Here is a 21,899-nt window from a genome sequence, read left to right on the forward strand (position 1 = left end):
TAATTTGGTGAAAAATATTTAATTATATATATATATATATATATTATTCAAACGTATCTATGACGTATCCGTATCCTATATTTTTGAAAAATGCCGTGTCCGCGTATCCGTGTCGTGTCGTATCCGTGTCACGTATCGGTATCCGTGCTTCCTAGCAATGTACATAGGTTTAGCCCAAGTATGGGACTAAACATAAATATATAACTAATATTACAATACTCTCCCTCAAGCTGGTGCGAAGATATCCAATAGATCCAGCTTACCAATGGAAGAGCAAAGATCAGCAGGTCCTACTGGTTTGGTAAGAGTATCAGCAATCTGTGCCTTAGTCTTAACAAAGAATGGGGAGACAATCCCAGAACGAACTTTCTCCTGCAGAAAATGCACATCAATCTCTATGTGCTTAGTCGGCTCATGTAGGACTGAATCTGAAGCTAAATGGATGGCAACTTGATTGTCACAATGAAGTACGGATGATCCAGACTGTGCAAAACCAAGCTCACCCAAAATAGACCGCAACCACATAATCTCACAAGTGCCCAAAGCTAGGGCACGATACTTAGCTTCAGCAGATGATCTGGAGACAATAGATTGCTTCTGGCTTTTCCATGAGATAAGGTGATTCCCACGAAAAGCACATAAACCGGTAGTGGAACGACTGTCAATAGAATCTCCATAATCAGAATTAGTGTAGCATTCTAAGGGACCTTGTGAATCGGCTGCATAGAAGAGACTTAAGCCAGGGCAATACTTTAGGTACTTCAGAATATGCTCTACTGCATCCATATGAGATTGGCGTGGAGCATGCATGAACTGACTAACTCTGCTCACAACATAGACAATGTTTGGTCTAGTATTAGCTAGATAAATAAGACGCCCAACAAGGTGCTGATAAGCTGATGGATCTGACAATAATGGTCCCTCATCTGCAACTAACTGGCTGTTAGGCACCATAGGAGTAGAAATTGGTCGACAACCCAACATCTCTATATCAGTCATAAGATCTACAACATTCTTTTGCTAAGATAAGGAGATTCCCTTGGGACCACACACAATCTCAATGCCAAGAAAGTAACGTAGAGGACCCAAGTTTTTAACCTCAAAAGACTTCCCAAGGGATTCCTTAATTTGTACAATGCCTGATGCATCGTCTCCTGTAATAATAATGTCGTCCACATACACAAGCAGATAAGTGTGACCCCCAGAGTTCCGCCAAACAAACAATGTGTGATCACTGTAGCACAACCTCGCTGAATCTACTGAACCATGCTCGTGGTGACTGCGTAAGCCCATTTAAAGACTTGCGGAGTCGACAAACTTTCCCAGCATACTCCCCCTCACCACGAAAGCCTGGTGGGGGATCCATGTAACTTGTCTCGGCCAGATCTCCATTAAGGAAGGCATTCGTCACATCCAACTGATGAAGAGGCCAATCATAAAAGGCAGCCAGGGAAATAAGAAGTCGAACAGATTTTAACTTGGCTACTAGAGCAAAGGTAGCACCAAAGTCACGTCCAGGTACCTGTGTAAATCCCTTAGCAACCAAACGGGTCTTATATCGTTCAACTGTACCATCTGCCAAGTACTTCATTGTAAAAACCCATTTGCATCCAATAGGGCGAGTCTTGGGAGGTAAAGCAACCATTTCCCAAGTCTGATTCTCGCTTCGAGGGTCATCATCTCACCGCAGCGCTGCTACCCAATGGATCCGACACGACCTCGGAACCGATCATGGGTATCCAAATGGAAGAAACTGAAGTCAGATATGTCTGATAGGAAGCATATACACCCTGATAAGAGACAAACTGCGCAATAGGATGGTTAGTGGGAAAACCGTATTTGTCTAGGGGATGCCTGGTCCTGGCAAGAAATCGAGGGGGCTCAACAACAGGAGAATCAATAGGAGCAATCATAGGTGAATCAACAGTAGGAGCAGAGCAATCACAGTAGGTAGATCACTAGAAGGTAAAGGAATGTTACTGGAGGCAGTGGGCAAAGCATGAGCATGAGTAGGAGTGCGATAGGTATACATTTATAATGGTTTAGTAGGAGAGACTACCAGAGGAGGATCAAAGACAAGAACAGGGTAAACAGCGGAAAATGCCTCCTCTGGGGAAGACAAATGTTCCTGCACAGATGTATAAGGACAAAAATATGCATTATGCTCAACAAATGTGACATCCAAAGTATGATACAGGCAACGACTAGGTAGATGATAACAACGATACCCCTTGGACATAGGGGAATACCCTATAAAAAACACACCGAATGGATTTATCATCCAATTTGGTCCGCATAGGACTCTTATCATGAACATAACAAACAATGCCAAACACTTGTGGAATAATGGGAAACATAACATGACTGGGCTATACAAATTGAAGAGGGGCCTTACCATTAAGAACTCTACTGGGTGTGTGGTTTCGAAGATAGGCAGCGGTAAGAACCGCATAATGCCAGTAGGACTGAGGAACATGCATACCTTGCAACAAACACCAAACTACATCCATAAGACTCCGATTTTTTCTTTTAGCAACACCATTTTGCTCAGGTGTATAAGGACAGGTTAGTTGCTGAAGGATACCCTGTTGGTCAAGACGGGCTACAAATTCATTGGAAACATAATCCTTCACGTTATCAGACCGAAGTCCGCGAACCACGATATTGAACTGAGTTTTAATGAGCTGGAGAAACTGAGTGAAAATAGGGAGAACCTCAGATTTCCTGCGAAGTAAATAGATCCAAGTACACCGAGTATGGTCATCTATAAAGGTCACGTAGTACCTATGGCCAGAGAGGGTAGTCACACGAGAAGGGCCTCAAACATCCGTATGAATCACATCAAACATACAAGGAGATCTAGAAATGCGAGGAATGTAAGAATTACACATGTTTAGACAAAGAACAAGTATCACAATGAAAAAGAGTATTTGTGCATGCTTTTATTAATTAAGGAAATAAAGTACATAGATACTTAAAATTGACATGGCCCAACCGAGCATGCCAACTTTTCAAAGACTTGACAGAAAACAAATAACGGCCTGACACAGGCAACACACTAGCATGCAGATTCGATACTGGTGGAATAGGTACAGGGACAAGGGGGGATTTCCAAAGTAGTATAGTCCTACATGCTCATAACCCCTACCAAAAATCTGCCTCGTACTTTGGTTTTGAAGATAACAAGAATGGGGTAAGAAAACAACAGAACAGTGGTAATCTTTAGCAAGGCGACTAACAGATAACAGGCTAAGTGCAAAGTGAGGAACATGTAAGACTGACTCTAAAGAGATAGCAGGGGATAACTGAACAGTACCCTTACGGGTAATAGTGGTGTATGAGCCATCCGCAAAGTGGACGTGATGTGAAAATGGTGTGCTATCAAACAATAATCTAGACTCACCAGTCATATGATCATTTTCCCCTGAATCAAGGACCCAACCAGATGGAGACGGGGAACGAACATGGAACGCAGTAGGTGTACTTGTGGCAGCAATCATGGCAGAAGTACTAGATGTCCCCCCACGTGGAGACATAGCATGCATAAGCTGATCAATCTGTCTTTGGGTAAAAGTCCCAGAATCCTCAGAAACTTCCCCTGAATGATGACTTGGGCCAACAGAAGACCCCTGGGGTCGAGTAGTAGCAACAAACGCCATCTGATCAGCAAAAGACGGTGCATCAGAAATCACTGGAGAAGAAGTAATCCGAATACGGCGCTCATGTTTCTCAATAACGGCATACACCTCACCAAGAGATGGAAGAGGTGCAGTATTTGAGAACTTGAGTGCGAATGGTTTCAAAGTCAGAGTGAAGACCAATAAGGAACTGATGAACTCTCTGCTTTTCCTCACGCTTTTGAAGAGTGGCCATAATAGTCGGTGTCATACCAGTAATACTGGATAGAGAAGTGTAAGCAGAAAGCTCCTCCTAGCACTTCTACAAGTACCCAAAGTAAGCTAAGACAGAAAAAGCCCCCTGTGTAGCCTGACCCAACTCACAGTAGAGCTCATAAATTCGAACCTCATTGTTCGTGGTAGCATACATTTCGGAGAGAGTAGCCCACAAACCATCAACAGTCTCATAAAAGGTAAACATGTCATAGACATCAGGCTCCATAGAGTTGAACAACTAACTTAGAATCTTACAATTGGTCATGGGCCAACTATTGTAGGTAGGGTCTGTATTAGTTGGATACATCGTCTTGTTGGGAACAAGCCAATCCATCGTCCCTTTGGCCCCCAAAAATAATCGAACAGAACGATCCCAAGAGTGGAAATTCCGCCCATTAAGAAGAGCGGCAATAATTTTCTTCGAAGAAGAGAAATTATTCAACAAGGAGACATCATCCGTACCTTTAGAGTCTTTATCCGTCATGATAAGGGATACATTGCAATGCCCAATACAGTAATAGGAGCAATATGGAACGTGTGAATTAGAAAGAAGGCAAAGGATAGTACTTGATGCAAGAAAAATGTTATAATCACCGGAAACCATAGTAGGTTGCCGGAAAAATGTTATAAACTCTGGCAACCTACTGGAAAACAAGAGGAGAGCGCACAGCGACAAACAAGCGCAAACGGCACAAGCAAAGACACAAATTCGATGAGCATAGGTCGGTAAATATCGTCGCTGCCCAGGCCATGAAGAAGGAAAGGGGTGGCGGCAGCTAAGGTGGTGACTAGGGTTTGATCTCCTTACTTTTCTCTTCCTGTTTTTTCCAATACCATGTAGAAAGAGAGACAGTAAAAGTTAGGTCTCAAAGTGAGACCCATCCTCTATTTATAATAACAGAGTTACAATGAACATAGGTTCGGCCCAAGTATGGGACTAAACAGAAATATAGAACTAATATTACACAGCTTTTTTGAATGCAGCTGGTTCAGAAGTGTGGCTTGCTGCTCTAGGATTTAGAGTGGATCTAATAACTGGCAACTCTGGGAGGGATTGGATAGATGAGCTAATGAAGTGGTGTTGCACCTAGAGGAGGATAAGGAAACAAGGGGGGTGGGGGTTATGGCTTTCATTCTTATGTGGAGACAGGAAATGACATCGAGTTTGAAGGAGCAAAGGAATACTGAGAAGGACTGATTAGAAGAAGCCAAAAACAAGGGACAAAATGCATCCACACTTTCAAGCCAGAGAAACAAAACAATGGAGCCTCTACTTCCTCTTCTTCTCAGTCTTTTTCTTTTCAATGATTACACATAATACTGCATGCATTAAACTAGATGCTGCTTATGTGTTGGACACTGGATGGGCTGGGGAGCATGGGACTTTAATGGCAAAGCAACAGGAGCAGCTAGGGGTGCAGAGGGGGAAGATATGATTGCAGCTGAAGGGGCAGTGAAGTTAACTACACTTGAAAGAGAAGACTTCCTTTTTTAGGGTGACAACTCCTCAAGAATGAAGGCTCGAGACAGTAGTAGCAACCCCTGTAACTGGAACCTGGAGAGCTGTCAGAAACTCTATTTTGAGGACCTTCAATTTGTTCAATTTCTGTAAGTTTAGATGGGGAGGTTCATGACCTGGCCTAGTGGGCTAGTCACAGACTCTCAGTCAAAGGTATGAGCCTTCTTCCGAAGTGTTACTTTTATTTTTAAGTAATATATGGTGGTTTTCGGCGAAGAAAAGAAAATGTTCTCCAAATAGTGTTGGAAAACCCCCACCAGGAAAACCATCTGGCCCTGGTGATTTCCAAGCGCTCATACTCAAAATGAACTCCCTAATTTCACCTTCTCTACTATCCCGTCCCAATATCAAGAATTCAAGGATTTGTGTTCTATTAAATAAGTTTCTAAAATGACCATGAATACGACATCTAATGTCAGTTTGTTTGCTGAGGAAATTGATCAGATTGGAGGTCCTTAATGCCAATGCTTAAGAATGGTATTATGAATTTTTGATATCAAATTCCAGGATGTATATGTATTAAATCTTATAAACCAATAACTCTCTGATGTCTTGGATGCTTTTCTGATTGTCCCAACTTTTTGGGGGAATTAGCGATACCCCCTACATTTGCAACTTCCGTCAGTCAACAGTTAGTTGACCGTGTCAAACCGTAAGAAAAAAAACCCAAAAAACTCAAAAAAAAAATTAAATAAATAAAAAATCGATGGTATATGGTATATAGCATTCCAAATAATGGATGATATATAATATGTATCATCCTTACTTTTGCAGACTAAAACTTCTAGTAAGAATGGTGAGAACTAAGTGATAATGGTGCTCAAATTGATGTTATATAATATGTAGCATTCCAAATAATGGATGATATATAGTATGTATCATTCTTACTTTGGCAGACCAAAACTTTCAGTAAGAATGGTGAGAACCAAGTGATAATGGTGTTCAAAAGGATGGTATATGGTATGTAGTATTTCAAATAATGAATGCTATATAGTATGTATCATCCTTACTTTGGCACGTGGAGGGGTATTTTGGTAACCTCTACTATTTAATTAGGTTGATTTTTTTTTTTTTTTTTTTTTGAGTTTTTTGGGTTTTTTCGATGGAAGTTGCAAATGTGGGGGGTATCGCAAATGATGTTGAAATGTGGGGGTTATGGTAAAAGAGATCTTTAAATGTGGGGGGTATTGCTAATCCCCCCAACTTTTTTTATACCGAACTGAACAAAGTAACTAGCCACACAAGATTAGGTAAATGTCTCATTTGTCTGTTTTGATTACATTTAGGACACATAATTTGCTGTCTGAAGTACCTAACCTCGTGTCTGCAACAACATGAGTGTATGTCTCACTGGGAGCTGTAAAACAAATAGCTGTACTGAAACCTCAGCAGGAGAATCGCATTGCAAGATCAAATACGCCCAAACAGCAAACACTACCCTACGTTATTTGTATTAAATCTTATAAACCAGTAACCCATGTCTTGGATGACTTTCTGATTGCCCCAACCTATTTTATACCGAACTGAACAAAGTAACTAGCCACACAAGATTAAGGTAAATGTCCCATTAATTTGTCTGTTTTGATAACATTTAGGACACATAATTTGCTGTCTGAAGTACCTATCCTCGTGTCTGCAACAACATGAGTGTATGTCTCACTGGGAGCTGTAAAGCAAAATAGCTGTACTGAAAGCTCAGCAGGAGAATCGTATTGCAAGATCAAATACGCCCAAACGGCAAAACACTACCCAATGAATATATGATCAAATGACAAGGGTATCTTGATGTGATTTATGTAACATTATTATTATCGGGGGAAAAAATGTAACATTAGTTTGTCGTGTTCGACCTATTTGAGTAAACACAAGAAAAACAGAAAAGGACGACTTGCAGCTCAATTACGTGCTTCATACAAGTACGTAATGTATATATTATCACTGTCAGTTGAAGATGTTATATCTTATGCTTTGATGCTAAACAATGTTACCTATATCTTAGTCCTCTTAGATCCACCTATATATGTAGCGTGTTTGCATGCCATTTTATTAGTGTTTCTCATACGTCTCCGACCTAACTGAGTTTAAAATTGTAGAAGAACTATAAAAACACGATATTCCAAGATTTGAATAAATCGTTAAGATCGAAGAAAGACAAACTAGCACAGCAATGGAGGGTGAGATAAGGAGCTTTATCAAAGCATGGGCCATTGTTTCGGCATCTCTAACATATTGTTACTTCATTTCATCAAGAATTCCAAAAGGAAAGTTCAGATTACTCTCTATTCTTCCCATCATTTCAATCTTTACCTTTCTCCCATTGTGCCTCTCATCTTTTTTTCTCCAATTTTACTTTGGTCCGAACATAGGTTGGCTTGCTAACTTCAAGCTTATCCTCTTTGCTTTTGGTAAAGACGACACTCTTTCCATTAATCCATCGACTTCTCTCTTACATTTCATCGTTGCAGTTGCATTCCCCGTTAGGATCAAGCCAAACTCGTCCCAACGCATTCAAAACAAAGAAACTCCATCGACAGCAAGCACAAAACAAGATTCCAAGTTGAATATAATATTTGTTATAAACGTCTTGATTTGGGCTGTTATGGTTCAAGCGTATGCGAACAATATTGTTTTTAAGCAAGAAACCTTGTTCATGAAGCCAATTGTTGCCCAGTTCTTGTACTCCGCTAGAATGCTTTTTGGCACTCAAGTCATGTTCGTCTTGCAGGCAGCTTTAGCTGAGCCATTGATTAGGCAAGAGACAGAACCACAATTCAATGAGCCATACCTCTCAACTTCATTACAAGACTTTTGGGGGAAGAGATGGAACCGCACGGTTAACAGTTTATTGAAGTATACCATATTTCAACCTACAAAATCTCTTTTAACACCCATATTTGGAAAGAGATGGACCATTCATCTAGCTATCCTTGCAACATTTGTAGTATCCGGTTTGATGCATGAGTTGATGCATTTTTATGTAGGGCGTCAATGGCCGACATGGGAGGTCATGTGGTTCTTCGTTATCCATGGAGTTTGTTTAGCCATTGAGCTTGAGGTGAAGAAGAAAGCTTTGAAGCACGGATGGAGGTTGCATTGGATGATTTCCCTACCATTGACAGTTGGGTTTGTTGTGGTCACTGGTATCTGGTTGTGCTACACTGAGCTTATAAATTTTGGTGCAGACATTAGAGAGGTTGAAGAATATGTTGCTTTTATCAATTATGTAAAGAATACACTACATGATCTAGGGGCCTTCACCAAGACAACTAGCTAAACAAGTTCACCAAGACAACTGATTAAACAAGATCAATTTATATTGAAGAATGAAGATAAGGAAGAACGAGAAGCCGCACTAAGTAAATTTGTAAGAATATGATCCGGGGTTCTCTCCCAATGTGTTCGACCTTGAAATAATTGGAACGATTAAGACGACTTGTTAATTATTAATTATCTATTTTTTTTTTTCCATAATCAATTATTAAGTATATTGGTGTTGTACCACTAGAAGCATATCTAGTAGTTGGATGGACATGGACTAAAATTTAGACCCGAAGGCTCTCATGCATAGGCGTATAGTGCAACATCTATCAGGCATTCAAAGCGTTTGCATCATAACATATCAGATGTTCCATTCGTTGTCAAATTGTTTTGAGTCGTGTGTCCCAAGTTTAATATGGTTTTGTGGCTTATGATCAAAATGCATCAAAAGGATCATGCAATGTACATTTCCGCCCCAATAGAATTTATTGAGATAAGCCAATTGTTTATATGAGAAAGATGGGGCTGAGTCGAGTTCGGGCATGCCAGTAGCGAGGAAGAGCCATCTCGAATAGGTACAGTCAGTGGCAAAAACAACACCACAGGTGGTACAAGAGGAAGTAGTAAAACAAGCACCCCAGCTGATCACGAAAGAGATGGTACAAGAAATGATACAGAGACAATTCGGGGATCAGCTGCTGGAGAAAGTATCAGCCTCGGTTCGTAAATTAGTTGATGACGTAGGTCGAAACCCCCTGAAAAAGGAGATAGAGAGGGTGCCATTACCCCCAAAATTCAAAAATCCTAAATTCACTCAGTATGATGGGATTACAGACCCAATGGACCATCTTTTCAGCTACCGACACCAATTCTCGATATATCATGGAACTGAGTATTGGGATTTGGTGCTATGTCAATCTTTTTCTTCAAGCTTAAAAGGCAAAGTATTGAAATGGTTCTGCACGATACCTGAAGGGACCAATTCTTGCTTTCGTGAGATTAAGGAGAAATTCCTCACGAATTATGGTTATCAAAAGGTAAAACCGAAGTAGGTATTGGTTTTATTTCAATTGAAACAAGGAAAGAAGGAACCATTGAAAGATTTTTAGGCCCGATTCAAGGCCGAAACTCAATCAGTGGAGAGGCTTGATGAGTCTGAGATGATGGCTATCATGGCTTTCCAAACGGGTTTGGTCCCAGGATCAGATATGCACAACTATCTCTTGCACAAGGAAGTTAAAAGTTTGCAGGAACTATATGACAAAGCTGACAGAGATATTCGGGTGGAAGAAGGGATACAAGCAGCCACCATGCAAACTGTACTGCAAGTATCGGAGTCAGGAAAGAAAGACAGGGATAATCGAGATCGACATAAGAGCTCCTTGAGATCAAACAACAAAAGACTTCAGGAGAATTATACAAGTCAGGATAATCAACCGCAACAAAGAAGGAGGTATGAAAGAACACTAAAAGAAGAGCTGGATCCCAAAAAAAATTTCACCATCAATACCACACCTGAAGATATTATAAGGAGGGTGGTGAAAGAAGATTTTGTAATATGGCCAAAGTACACTCTCAAGGAAATAAAGGGCAAGCCTTATTACCACTTTCATAAAGTCGAGAATCATGAGACAAATAGGTGTTTGCAATTGTTGAAAGAAATTGATAGATTGATGAAAGAGGGCAAGTTGCGAGAGTTCAGGGCTGATGTCAAACCCGTGGAGACTGCTACCATACATGAAAAACTCCTTGGCGTAATCAATATGATATATAAAGGGGAGATACCTTAGAAGAAAATTATTCGACACAAAATAAGAAAGATATCAACAGTAAAAGAAGTTCTCGAAGTCAATGTCGAGTCCATCCCCGTAAATCAGAGTTTGGTGTCGGCTAGTATACCAAGAGCAATAATGTTCGTACCTGACGACTTGTCAAAGGTTATGTTGCCACATGATAATGCCTTGTTAATCACGATACAAATATCAAGATATGACGTTCAGAAGGTCTTGGTAGATTGTGGTAGTTCGGTTAACATTCTATTCTGGAGAGCTTTTATGAGCATCGGTCTCGATGAATCGCATATAAAAGCCCTACAATTCAATCTGTATGGATTTAACGGAAGCTCTACAAAGCCAGTGGGGGAAATCAAATTGCTAGTTCGAGCTGGACCTCAAACTGTGATGACAAAGTTCGTAGTCATCAAGCATCATTCAGATCACAATGCAATCTTGGGAAGGAAGTGGATTCACGACATGCATGCTGTGCCAAGTACTTTCTATCAAGTCATCCGATTCCCAACAACATACGAATTACACGAAATCAGGGGAAACCAGTTTGAATCTGAGAAGTGTAATTTCATAACGGTTAAAGGTATGATGAAAGACAAGAGACAAGACACTGGGGGCGTCTTGGAAAGTTCTAGCTAGCAGTTACAGGATATTTTACTTGCTGATGTCGATACGCTGCAGATACATGAGCAGGTAAAGTTTACACAAGAGCTAAAACAAGATGAAGAGCCATGGGTAAGAAAAACAATAAAGATAGTGGAAAAGGTTGATATTGGCACGGGAAATAATGAGCGTCATACATTCATTGGTATAAAGATACCTTTGGATATAAGGGATGAATTAATGGTTTTCTTAAGAGAAAATAAAGATGTTTTTGCTTGGTCGATGGCGGATCTCACAGGCATCGACCCAGCTATTTGTGTACATAAGCTGAATATGGAAGAGAATGCAACTCCTGTTCATCAAAACCATCAGAAAGTTAGACCAATGTATGAAGAAGCGGTGCAAGCCGAAATACAAAAAATGTTGGACAATGGCATAATTAAAGAGGTGGATTGCTCTGAATGGATTGCGAATATAGTCGTAGTGCCTAAAAAGGATGGTAGAGTGAGAATTTGTGTCGACTTTACCGATGTAAATAAGAAATGTCCCAAAGATCACTATCCAATGCCAATGATAGATGAGTTGGTAGATCAGACAGCGGGGTTCGAATTAATTAGCTTTTGCGATGGATATTCAGGATATTTCCAAATTCTAATGGCTATTTTAGATCAACTCAAAATGGCGTTCGTCATAAATGGAGGTATATACTGTTTCATTAGAATGCCATTTGGGTTGAAAAACACAGGAGCTACTTATCAAAGGTTAGTGGAAAAAATGTTTAAAAAGCTCATTAAGCGAATCGTCGAGGTGTATATCGACAATATGGTTATAAAATTCATGAGAGCTAAAGACCATGTGAAAGATCTCGATACTGTATTCTGGATATTGAGAGAATTTAACATGAAGCTTAACCCAGAGAAGTGTACTTTCGGTGTTAGTTCTGGAAAGTTCTTGGGATGTATTGTTACCAAGCAAGGTATCGATGTTAATCTAGATTAGATACGAGCAATTCAACAAATGTCATCGCCAATAACGAGAAAGCATATACAAAAGTTGACTGGAAGAATAGCTGCTCTCAATAGATTCACTTCCCGAACTTCAGATCAATGTAAGCCGCTTTTCAAGTTGCTTAAGAAAAATACTAAATTTTGCTGGAATGAAGAATATGAAGAGGCGTTTTCCGAGTTAAAGAAATATCTGCAAGAAATGTCGTCACTTACAAAACTAGATGAGGGAGAAAGCTTGCTTCTCTATTTGTATTAGAATTTGCTATAAGTTCAGTGTTGATGAAAGTTGAAAACGGTGTTGAAATATCAGTATATTTTCAAAGAAAAACAATGCTCAACGCAAATACACGATATTCGACACTGGAAAAGTACGCTTTAGCGCTTTTATTATCGTCTCAGAGGTTGAAGCCATATTTTCAATCACACTCTGTGATTGTTATGACGAATCTCCTATTAAAGCAAACTCTGGCAAAAACGGCTAAGTCAGGAAGAATGTTGAAATGGTCTGATAAGCACCAAAAACTGTAATATTAGACCCCATAGAGACATAGCAATTTGGTTAATTATGTGTTTAATAATCAGGAAATAATCGCATTTTCGTGCTTTTGCAGGTTGTCGCAACCAACGTAAAAATGATGATAAAGCTAGTATTTAAGCACGAAATAGGGAGTATACATAAAGCTTTCAGATTAATCCATGTGAAGCCCAACAAATTCGGACTAAAGCCCAAAGACTCAAACAGGATAGAATCAGGCCAGAAACAAGATCACGTGCATAGAAGCATAAAACTTCCAAAACTCATATCTCTTGAACCAGAGCTCCAAATTTGGCAAGTGAGTTGCTCAGACGATCAGTGCGATGAACACTACGCAATGGTGGGAAGTTGTAAAAATTCCAAAAGATCAACCCGCCACTGGACAGATTTGATGAGTCATCATGCAAATAAAGACAAAAGGAGCAAATAATTGGAACAAAATGGACACCTTGCATGCAATTAATGGAGTTAGATAAGATTAAGTGTTAGTAGTGTAAACCATGCAAGGTGTCACTTTGCTTTGGTTTTGTGGATAAGATGGAAATTAAGAGGTTTTTGTTTTTCACGTGGGAAAAGAGGAGAAAACTCTCGTATGTATAAGGGGGGCTGATTTTGGAGCATTAACTCCCTTTTGGAGATTCCTTTTTCATTCCTGTCTTGTAGTTTAGTTTTTAGTTTTTGTTTTTATGTAAGAAAGCTTGTAATAGTGTTAATGGAGAACATATTTAGTTTTTTGAAATAAACTTCATCATTTCCTTAGGTAATTCATGTGTTTAGTCTTCTTTTCTTCTTCTTCTCTCTCATTAGCATATATATCTTGTAGTATTTCAAATAATCCAAGGATCATGAGCTAAAACCCTTCAAGGTGGAGGGTTAATGATGCTCATATGAGGATTCGTATATATTTCTTAGAAGTAGGATTCACTGCTTAGGACTAAGGACACATGTAGCACACTACCCCAAAACGGTAGTGTCCAGCCAAACTTGAGGCCTAGAGGTTTGGAATGACTCGCGTGCGCCACCCTTTTTATGCTTGGGCTAGCCGCGCGCGGGTCATATTTGACCTCTTAATTCTCTATTTGATAGGTGTGTGTTGTATGAGTCCAGGAGTTGAGATGATATTTCATAGATGAAATATCACTTTAACTCCTTATGCTAGGGAAACAGACTTAGAGATGAGTTCATCTCGCTAGAGATCGATGTTTTATCCGTTTAGGGTTTGATAATAAATCCAAAACGGCTTAGAGATGGTAGTAATATGATTTTAGAGGATTGTAGTGAGTCATTTTTTTTAAATTTCCCGCGTTTTGGTACTGATCCGAGATTTGATTTTTCGTGGCACTTACAAGAACCAAAAGTTAGGACATGGAGCTTAATCTATAAACTGATCTAAGACTTCTGTGAAAAAATTGGTCGATTGTACACGATTCATGCACGTGCGCAATACCTGACTCGCGTTCGCCAGCATTAACTCGCGTGCGCTGGTTGATGTTCTCTGTTCTTGCTCATTTTTCAACAGCAGCACCTATTGGTCTCTCTCATTCTAGAAAAAGGGCCTAAATTTCTGCAACTGTAACAGCTACTTCACAATTCATTTTGGTGATTCGGGACGTCCACGGGTTGAAACTACTGTTTCATTTCTTAGACGGACTTGCGGGACGCTAACAGGTTCTAATGTTAAAATTATTATTGTATGCTTCACATGTGTTCTATATTATGTCGTAGGTAATGAACTATTATGTACGTATTAGGTTAGAAATTTGTATGAAACATGTGAATACGCCTGTTAATATATATATGCGGTTAAGTGATTATAAATTACATATTAATGTTTATATATATGCCCGTGGTACTGTGTTACATGGTTATATTTATCTATACGTATAAGTGACTTTTGTGCATGTTTCATTTCTATATAAGTATGAGTAACCTGTCTTGTTTAATAACTTGATTTTGTCATGAAAGAGGAGAACATTTCAACGAGGGTTAAAATCTGAGTTGGGTAAGTTGTTTCTAAACCCTGCTGGGTGAAGCTGCTCTCTATATGACATTCACAATCTCAATGAGTATTGACGAAATCGAATTATTATGCAAAACACGAGTAATATATTACTCTATATAAAATACACTGCTTGTTTAGTATTACGTATATGTTACGTCTTTGTCTATTAGTATATATGCGCGTACGTATAGTATCTTCGCATGCTACCGTATCTAGATACATATGAGTAATTACAATTTGCCTGTAAGTGTAGATATACGTATACGTAATATATATCTACCTATTAGCCTATATATACGTATTACTGATATGTATTTGCCTGTATGTATCGAAGTATTTATTGATGATACAACCTTGCTTATTAGTATTTCTATATGTATGAGTAGAATATCTTCACATGCTAATGTATCTAGTAATGTATGAGTAAGTTATATTTGCATGATTAGACTTCAATTCTATACGTATGAGTTGTATTTCCATGATTGCATGATTTTACTTTACCCCTTACATAAATCTTAAAAATATATATCGGGTTGGCTACGTCGATATACAGAAATGACATACAGAATTGACATACGCAATCCAAAAGTAGACTTGCACATTGCTCTAAGGGCTGATTTTTGGTAGATATTATCTCCCTACCATGGATAGTATCTCCACAAAAAATCAGCTCAATCGGATGTGTCTAGTCTTACTAAAAGAGTGTTAAAATTCTGGACCGTCAGATAAATTTCTAATTTGAACTAAATTTTTGGTAGGATTAGACATGTTCAAAGGAGTTGATTTTTTGTGGAGATGATCTCCATGTTGTGGAGATCACATCCCTATAAAATCAGCTTTTAGTTCATTATGTAGGTAGGTAGGATTGCGTATGTCAATTCCGTATGTCATTTCTATATGTCGACGTAGCCACCCCGATATATATATATTGTACCTTAATCCCTTGCATAAATTTTAATTAACTAAAAAAAAATCCATAAATCTTAAACATATTCCAACGGTGTCTAGGAAACTTGAAAGATTGAGGTTACTTAATTAGAACCGTGCTTGCACAGAAATCGTCCCTCATCTTTCTTGTGACCTGGCTGTTGGTTTATGCACACGTATTCCTAGCTTTACTGCTACGTTAGTAGCAGCTTAGGCCTACGTTGTTCACTTTGAATGCTTCAGAAAATAATATAATTCAAGTAATAATAAGTTCCTTGTGTGCATAAGGTCTAATTTATGCTTGCATGAGATTAAGGTCTGGTAATAATAAAGAATTTGAACATACTTATCGTAGGAGAAAATACGATAAGCAATTGCGTAAGTTCTCACCGCAGCATAGTTCTTTTTCTATTAATAAAAATCATCAAGATCCCTTGCCGCCATTACATTCATTTGTTATGGCTGACGAAACTCCACCAGCTGAGAAGCCCCTTTTGGACTTCTATACTGCATTACAGGAAGGACTTTCTTCCTACATCAAACTCGAGGATATTGCCGGCGATTTTCGAATCCTGCCTAACGTTTTTGGTTTGTTACCTATTTATCATGGTCTGGATCATGAAAAACCGTACAATCACCTCCGTAGGATTCAGCAAGTAGCCACAACATTTCACCATCTATTCGTCTCTACCAAACAAATCTTGCTTCGGTTGTTTCCTTTCACTTTAGCGGATAAAGCGTCAGTTTGGCTAGCAGGACAACAGCCACAATCCATAGAAATATGGAATAAACTTGTACAAGCTTTCATGCTACAATTTTATACTCAAAAGAAAACTACTGAAATGCTTCAGAAATCCAATTCTATCGTCAAAATCCTCATGAATCCTTTACGGAAGCATGGAGTTGATTTACTGATCTTCTTTTAGAATGTCCTCATCATCAGCTCGACACCGGTGCTTGTTCGTTCATTCTTTAATGGACTTTCCGATCATCAAAAAGAAACTCTTGATATAATGAACGGCGGTTGCTTCATGGACAAAGGACCTACTGAAGCATATACTTTTCTTGAAAAACAAGCAACAAGAGGTACACATTGAGGTAACACTGATTCTTCTAGGTCATCTAAGGATAATGTTACAAAAGCTACATCTATTTTTTAGGTAAAACTCGATCCCGAATTAAAAAATCTGATAGAATCCCTCACTAAAAAAGTAGATGCCCTCGCAATTCAAGTAAACGATCAACTCCCACAATAGGTCATGAACGTTAACACTTCCCCATGCATCATTTGTCTTAGTCCTGACCATCCTGATACTTATTGTCCCTTGTTATATGCCTCCCCTTCCCAACGATCAGAAGAGGCATGTGCATTCAACATTCCTAATGTACCTTAGAGACAACATCCGAATTTCACTTAGTGCCCGAATACACAACAAATGGCTCCTCCAAGTTTCGCCAATCCACATGTTCGACCACCCAACAACTTCATTCCATACCGACAAGGAAATAATCAGCAGTACCAACAAAGCAAAAATCTGTTTCAAAGTAATTCCAATGCTAACTATCAAAACACCCGCAACCTTGTTCCAACCAATCTAAATTTTGGCTATAATCAACAATTTCTCAGCAATAATCATGAACTAGCCCTTGTTGCACAACCTATGCCACTCGCTATTGATAGGACAAACGAGACTTTCTTCGCTTACATGAACCAACAATCCCAAATCCTAATGTCTATCCAACAATCACTTCAACAATTAGCGCAAGAAAAAAGTCATAAAGGCGTGTTTCCTAGCCAAGCAGTTCCAAACCCTAAGCCAGCGAACACTGCCTTCGAACTCACTAATGCACCTTGTACAAATGCTCCAAACCAAGGTGACGTGAATGCAATAACTACTTTTTGTTCTGGCAAAACCGTTGACAATCAAATCCGTATGCCAAATGATCAAACAAAGGTAACTGGAGGTTCCAATGAATCTGCTTCCGATAATGAACCTACAGTGGAAACACCAAGTTCAACAAAGTCACCATCTAATAAATTGGGAAATGAGCAAGCAGATCCTTATGCCAAATTCCGCCCTAATGCACCGTTTCCTGCCCGTTTGGCAAAGAATAAACCTAACTGAAATTTTGATGAAATTCGAGAAACTTTTAAGAATTTAACAATCAACTTACCTTTTCTCGATGCCCTCAAACAATTGCCAAAACATGCAAAATTTATGAAAGATATGTGCACCACAAAAAGGAGAACAAATGTTCCTCAACAAGCATTCCTTACCTAACAGTTTTCGTCCATCACTGAATACAATGGTATAGTAAAATAAAAGGACCCTGGTAGACCAACAGTTCCATGCACATTGGGTGACAAATATACGGCTACTTCACTACTAGACCTAGGAGCTAGTGTGAACTTACTTCCTTATTACTTATTCAAACAACTAGGTCTTCATGAGCTTAAACCTACCACGATGACTCTACAGTTAGCCGATCGTTCCAATAAGTATCCAAAAGGCATTGTGGAAAACGTCCTTGTAAAAGTCCAAAACTTTTACTATCCCGTCGATTTTGTCATTTTGGATACAGAAGTTGCATGTGACTCCATTCCTATCATATTAGGGCGTCCGTTCCTAGCAACTGCTAATGCTCTCATAAACTGTGGGGATGGTTCCATGACCATGTCCTTCAGAAATCTTTCTGTCGAGGTTAATGTGTTCAAGTTGATGAAACAAATTCCAGAGGCTGACACTAATAGTGAGGTTAACATGGTGGACACCCTTGTACAAGAATATTTAACAAACTCTTTTCCTGACGATAAAGTACACCAATTTCTTTCCTTTGGTGATTCTGAATTTGATGTTGATGCTTATTCACAGGAGGTAAACGTGCTATTAAAGTCAATACCACTATTTGACCCTATTACCGTCCTGTCAAGCGACTTGGACGAACATCAATCTATTTTCTCTATGGAAGACGACTTTCCTCAAGACTCTTTAATACTCACTCCTCCCACCCCTGACTTAAAGCCTATTCCTTCAGATTTAAAATACGTACATCTTGATCTAGATGGTAGTCACCCAATTATCATATCATCATAATTGACTGACGATCAAGAATCCCGTTTAATTAATGTCATTCAGAAACACTGTTCTGATATTGGATGGTCTCTCGATGACATTAAGGGCATTGACCCTAATGTGTGCACCCATCGCATATATCTTGAAGAAAATGCCAAGATGTCGCGTGAACAGCAACATCGTCTAAATCCCACCATGAAAGATGTGGTACGGGAAGAAGTTTTATGGTTATTCGATGCAGGTATTATTTATCCTATCTCGTATAGTGTTTGGGTGAGTCTAGTACACGTTGTTCCTAAGAAGTCTGGCATTACAGTTGTGCAAAATGATAAAGATGAATGCATCTCCACTCGTATTCCAGTGAAGTAGCAAATATGCATTGACTATCGCAAACTTAATGCAGTCACTCGTAATGATTACTTCCCACTTCCCTTCATTGACCAGATACTTGAACGGTTAGCGGATCATGCATATTACTATTTTCTTGATGGTTATTCCGGATATTTTCAAATAGTCATAGATCCTGCTGATCAAGAAAAAATAACGTTCACCTGTCCTTTTGGTACGTTTGCGTATAAACGAATGCCTAAGGTCTCAAAGGCTTGTTTGCAATTGAAAGTGAAATCAAATACGACATCTTTAAACAGGAGATTTGTTAAAGGTCGAGCAACCTTTGAGAAATCTTGAATAAATCTCCTATAGAATCCTGCGTGTCCTAAAAATGCATGTATGTTGCGAACTGTTTTTGGTATAGGAAGGGAAGCAATTTTTTCAATCTTAGCTTTATCGACTTCGATTCTGTCCTTTGAAATAATATGACCTAGAACTATTTCTTTTGTAACAATAAAATGGAAATTTTCCCAATTAAGAACGAGATTTTTCTCTTTACAACGTGCAAAAACCTTTTCAAGATTTGATAGACAGTTATCGAAAGAATTACCATATATTGAGAAATCGTCCATGAAAACTTCCATAAAATGTTCAACCATATCACTGAATATGTGAAGCATACAACGTTGGATTGTACCAGGGGCATTGTAAAGTCAGAATAGTGTTTTTGAATGACATTAATTAAACGAGATTCCTGATCGTCAGTCAATTGTGATGATATGATAATTGGGTGACTACCATCTGGATCAAGATGTACGTATTTTAAATTCGAAGGAATAGGCTTTAAGTCAGGGGTGGGAGGAGTGGGTATTAAAGGGTCTTGAGGAAAGTCGCCTTCCATAGAGAAAACAGATTGATGTTCGTCCAAGTCGCTTGACAGGACGGTAGTAGGGTCAAATAGTGGTATTGACTCTAATAACGCGTTTACATCCTGTGAATAAGCATCAACATCAAATTCAGAATCACCAAATGAAAGAAATTTGTGTACTTCATCGTCAGGAAAATAGTTTGTTAAATATTCTTGTACAAGGGTGTCCACCATGTTAATCTCACCATCATTGTCATTCTCTGGAATTTGTTTCATCAACTTGAACACATTAACCTCGATCGAAAGATTTTCGAAGCACATGGTCACAGAACCATCCCTACAGTTTATGAGAGCATTAGCTGTTGCTAGGAACAGACGCCCTAATATGATAGGAATGGAGTCACAGGCAACTTCTGTATCCAAAATGACAAAATCGACGGGATAATAAAAGTCTTGGACTTTTACAAGGACATTTTCCATAATGCATTTTGGATACTTAATGGAACGATCGGCTAACTGTAGAATCATTGTGGTAGGTTTAAGCTCATAAAGGCCTAGTTGTTTGAATAAGTAATATGGAAGTAAGTTCGCACTAGCTCCTAGGTCTAGTAGCACAGTAGCCGTATATTTGTCACCTAATGTGCATGGAACTGTTGGTTTTCCAGGGTCTTCGTATTTGACTATACCATTGTATTCAGTGATGGACGAAAACTATTCGGTAAGGAATGCTTGTTGAGGAACATTTGTTCTCCTTTTTGTGGTGCATATATCTTTCATAAATTTTGCATCTTTTGGCAATTGTTTGAGGGCATCAAGAAAAGATAAGTTGATTGTTAAATTCTTAAAAGTTTCCTGAATTTCATCAAAATTTTAGTCCGATTTATTCTTTGCCAAACGGGCAGGAAACGGTGCCTTAGGGCGGAATTTGGCATAAGGATCCGCTTGCTCCTTTCCCAATTTATTAGATGGTGACTTTGTTAAACTTGGTGTTTCCACTGTAGGTTAATTATCAGAAGCAGATTCATTGGAACCTTGATAAGTGCTCAAAAAGTGCTATTTAACCCTCGATTATGCCTCTTGTTTAGCCATCTTAGTGGACTAATAGTGTTTATAAGTTGTGTTTTAAGATTCTACAGGTGAAAAGGAGAGTTTTGTAGAATATTAGAGAAAAAGGGGTAAAATGGAGCAATTCGGAGCATTAATGATCACATGGGAAGCCCGTGGACAATCATGGAGAAGGCCAAGGAATTGGAGCTATTAAAGATGTGACTTGGACCTATTTTAAAGCCTATTTGGAAGCCCAAGGCCAAAGGATTCGTTTCTTGGACCAAGGCCCGCAAAAGAGGATAGAAGGATGGAGCAAAAGAGGGAAAATAGACTTCTGAGTCTGAGACAACGCATAGATCGTGAGTCCAGACGCATTGCTTGAGTCTGAGACGCATGGATAATGAGTCCAGATGCATGAATCGACACTGTAGCCAATTCCTTCTCATTTTTGGAGACGAAGTTGGACTCTGAAAGAAGTCTATTTGTATTAGGAAACAAATGACGGTTTGGAATGCTTCTAGAGCTCATTGTAAACCCAAAAATAGAGGACATAAGTGCCTCATGTAATTGGCCAATTCAGTTATATTCTTGTCTCCAGAACTTGAGGCAGAAAGAAATTAATAATAAAAGATCGGTTTTAACTAGCTGAGTCTTAATAAATTAGTCTTTCTAGTCTTATGTTCTTCGACTCTTCTTCTTCTCGTTCTTCGTGTTCTTCCTTCTATATGGAAGGCTAATCTTCTCCTTCAAGGGAGGAGATGAAGCCGGTGCTTAAGGTTTAATGATTCTTCTGGTTCATGGTATTCTTCAATCAGGTTAGTTATTTATGTTTTTAGTTATTAGTTCCATTGCCCACACCGGGGATGGAAGTATAGATTAAGGTTTTATTTATTACAATTGAATATCATGCTAGTTTAGGGTTTTATTTATTGCAATTGAATATTTGCTAGTAATATGCTTTTATTTATTGCAATTGAATATAATGCTAGAATAGAGTTTTATTTATTGTAATTGAATATTATACTATTATTCTCTACTTTTCTTCTAGT

At 38.8% G+C, this 21,899-nt stretch overlaps 1 pseudogene across 1 annotated transcript; it reads left to right on the plus strand.

Moving 5' to 3' along the window:
• The first annotated feature begins 7,492 nt into the window (after positions 1-7,492).
• On the plus strand, positions 7,493-8,859 carry LOC147503729 (long-chain-alcohol O-fatty-acyltransferase pseudogene; annotated as a pseudogene). The gene has a single exon (XR_015192812.1). The product of XR_015192812.1 is annotated as a long-chain-alcohol O-fatty-acyltransferase pseudogene (transcript).
• Positions 8,860-21,899: the final 13,040 nt, after the last annotated feature.

This window comes from Coptis chinensis, chromosome 4 (assembly GCF_015680905.1).
Source record: "Coptis chinensis isolate HL-2020 chromosome 4, ASM1568090v1, whole genome shotgun sequence".
NCBI lineage: Eukaryota > Viridiplantae > Streptophyta > Magnoliopsida > Ranunculales > Ranunculaceae > Coptis > Coptis chinensis.